Genomic DNA, 3,371 nt, shown 5'->3' on the forward strand with positions numbered 1-3,371 from the left:
TGGGTTTGTGTCCGTGTCCTTTATTCTGTATCATTGATCTACCTGTCTATTTTGGTGCCAATAGCATGCCGTTTTTGTTACTATTGCTTTTGTAGAATAGTTGAAGGTCTGGTATTGTGATACCTCCTGCTTCACTCTTCCTGCTAAGGATCGCTTTAGCTATTCTGGGTTTCTTATTCTTCCAGACGAATTTCATGATTGCTTGCTCTATTTCTGTAAGGTACATCATTGGGGTTTTAATTAGAATTGCATTGAATCTGTATAGCACTTTTGGTAGTATGGCCATTTTGACAATATTAGTTCTGCCTATCCAAGAACATGGGAGATCTTTCCATCTTCTAACGTTTTCTTAAATTTCTTTCTTTAGTGTTCTGCAGTTCTCATTGTAGAGGTCTTTCACCTCTTTTGTCAGATAGATTCCCAAGTATTTTATTTGTTTTGAAGCTATTGTGAATGAGGTAGTTTTCCTAACTTCTCCTTCTGAAGATTCATCACTTATGTATAAAAATGCATTGGACTTATGAGCATTAATCTTATATCCTGCTACTTTACTGAATTCACTTATGAGTTCTAAAAGTTTCCTGGTGAAATTTTCTGGGTCCTCTAAATCTATAATCATGTCATCAGCAAATAGGGATAGTTTGAATTCTTCTTTTCCTATTTGTATCCCTTTAATTTCCTTGGTCTGTCTAATTGCTCTGGCTAGAGTTTTGAGGACAATGTTGAATAGAAGTAGTGAAAGAGGGCATCCCTGCCTTGTTCCAGTTTTTAGGGGGAATGCTTTCAGTTTTTCACCATTTAGAATGATATTGGCCATGGGCTTATCATAGTTGGCCTTTACAATGTTAAGGAATGTTCCCACTATCCCTATATTTTTCAGTGTTTAGAGCATGAAGGGTGCTGTATTTTATCAAATGCTTTTTCTGTATCTACTTCAGTAATCATGTGATTCTTGACTTTAAGTCTATTGATATGGTGAATTACATTTATTGATTTCCTGATGTTGAACCAACCTTGCATCCCTGGGATAAAACCCACTTGATCGTGGTGCACCATCTTTTTAATACATTTTTGTATGTGATTTGCTAAGATTTTGTTGAGAATTTTTGCATCAATGTTCATTAAGGATATTGGTCTGAAATTTTCTTTCCTGGATATATGTCTGTCTGATTTAGGTATCAGGGTGATATTGGCTTCATAGAATGAGTTTGGGAGGGTTCCCTCCTCTTCTATTTCATAAAATACTTTGAGAAGTATTGGAATGAACTCTTCTTTAAAGGTTTTGTAGAACTCGGCTGAGAACCCATCTGGTTCTGGACTTTTCTTTGTTGGTAGGCTTTTGATGACTTCTTCTATTTCATTACTTGAAATTGATCTATTTAAATTGTGTATGTCCTCCTCCTTCAGTTTAGTTAATTCATATGTCTGTAGAAACCTGTTGATGTCTTTGAGATTTTCTATTTTGTTGGAGTATAGATTTTCAAAATAGCTTCTAATTATGTTTTGTATTTCAATCGTGTCTGTTGTGATATTTCTTTGTTCATTCCGAATTTTGGTGATTTGGGTTTTCTCTCGTCTTCTCTTTGTTAGTGTGGCCAAGGGTTTATCAATTTTGTTTATTTTTTCGAAGAACCAACTATTTATTTTGTCAATTTTTTGTATTGTTTCTTTCGTTTCAATTTCGTTGATTTCAGCTCTGAGTTTAACTATTTCCTGTCTTCTACTACTTTTGGTGTTGGTCTGTTCTTCTTTTTCTAGGGCTTTGAGCTATAGTGTTAGGTCATTTATTTGTTGAGTTTTACTTCTTTTATTGAATGCGCTCCATGAAATAAATTTTCCTCTAAGTACTGCTTTCATAGTGTCCCAGAGATTTTGATATGATGTTTCTTTGTTCTCATTTACCTCTAAGAATTTTTTAATTTCCTTCCTGATATCTTCTGTTATGCATTCATCACACAATAGCATATTATTTAATCTCCATGTGTTAGAGTAGTTTCTGTTTTTTACTCTATTATTTATTTCTAATTTCAATCCATTATGATCTGATAGAATACAAGGTACTATCTTTATCTTCTTGTATTTGCTAACAGTAGCTTTGTGGCATAATATATGGTCTATTTAGAGAAGGATCCATGTGCTGCTCAGAAGAAAGCGTATTTGCTCTTTGTTGGATGGTACATTCTATAAATATCCATTAAGTCTAAATTATTGATTGTGTTTTTGAGATCTATGGTTTCTTTGTTCAATTTTTGTTTGGAGGATCTGTCCAGTGGTCAGAGAGGTGTGTTAAAATCACCTAGTATTATTGTGTTGTGGTCTATTTGATTTCTGGCATTGAGAAGGATTTGTTTGATGTATATGGATATGAGCCACTGCTTGGGGCATAGATATTTATGATTGTTATGTATTGCTGATTTATGCTTCCCTTAAGCAGTATGAAATGTTCTTTATTCCTTCTGACTAACTTTGGCTTGAAGTCCACATTATATGATATGAGGATGGATACTCTGGCTTTTTTGCTGTGTCCATGTGCATGGTATGTTTTTCCGCATCCTTTCACCTTTAGTCTGTGGGAATCTCTTTCTATGAGATGAGTCTGATGCAGGCAGCAAATTGTTGGATCTTTCTTTTTAATCCAATCTGCCAGTCTATGTCTTTTGATTGATGAGTTCAGGTCATTAACATTCAGGGTTATTATTGAGATATGATTTGTATTCCCGGTCATTTGGCTCATTTTTTTTTTTTTGACACGACTTGATTTCTCCTTTATTTGGTTGTTCCTTTAGGGTAGTTCTTCCCTTTGCTGATTTACATGGTTACTTTTCATCTCTTCATCACAGAATATTTTGCTGAGAATGTTCTCTAATGTCGGCTTTCTTTTTGTAAATTCTTTTAGCTTTTGTTTATCACAGAAGGCTTTTATTTCATCGTCAAATCTGAAGGTAAGTTTTGCTGGGTATAAGATTCTTGATTGGCATCCATATTCTTTCAGAGCTTGAAAAATGTTGTTCCAGGCCCTTCTAGCTTTTAGGGTTTGGATTGAAAAATCTGCTGATATCCGTATTGGTTTCCCCCTGAGTGTAATTTTATTCTTTTCTCTCGCAGCCTTTAAAATTCTGTCTTTATTTTGTATGTTAGGTATTTTCATTATAATGTGCCTTGGTGTGGGTCTATTGTAATTTTGTGTATTTGGAGTCCTATAAGCCTCTTGTACTTGATTTTCTACTTCATTCTTCAGATTTGGGAAATTTTCTGATATTATTTCATTGAATAGGTTGTTCATTCCTTTACTTTGTTTCTCTAAGCCTTCCTCAAATCCGATAATTCTTAAATTTGGCCTTTTCATGATATCCCATTGTTCTTGTAGATTC

Source organism: Sciurus carolinensis, chromosome 7, assembly GCF_902686445.1.
Source record: "Sciurus carolinensis chromosome 7, mSciCar1.2, whole genome shotgun sequence".
NCBI lineage: Eukaryota > Metazoa > Chordata > Mammalia > Rodentia > Sciuridae > Sciurus > Sciurus carolinensis.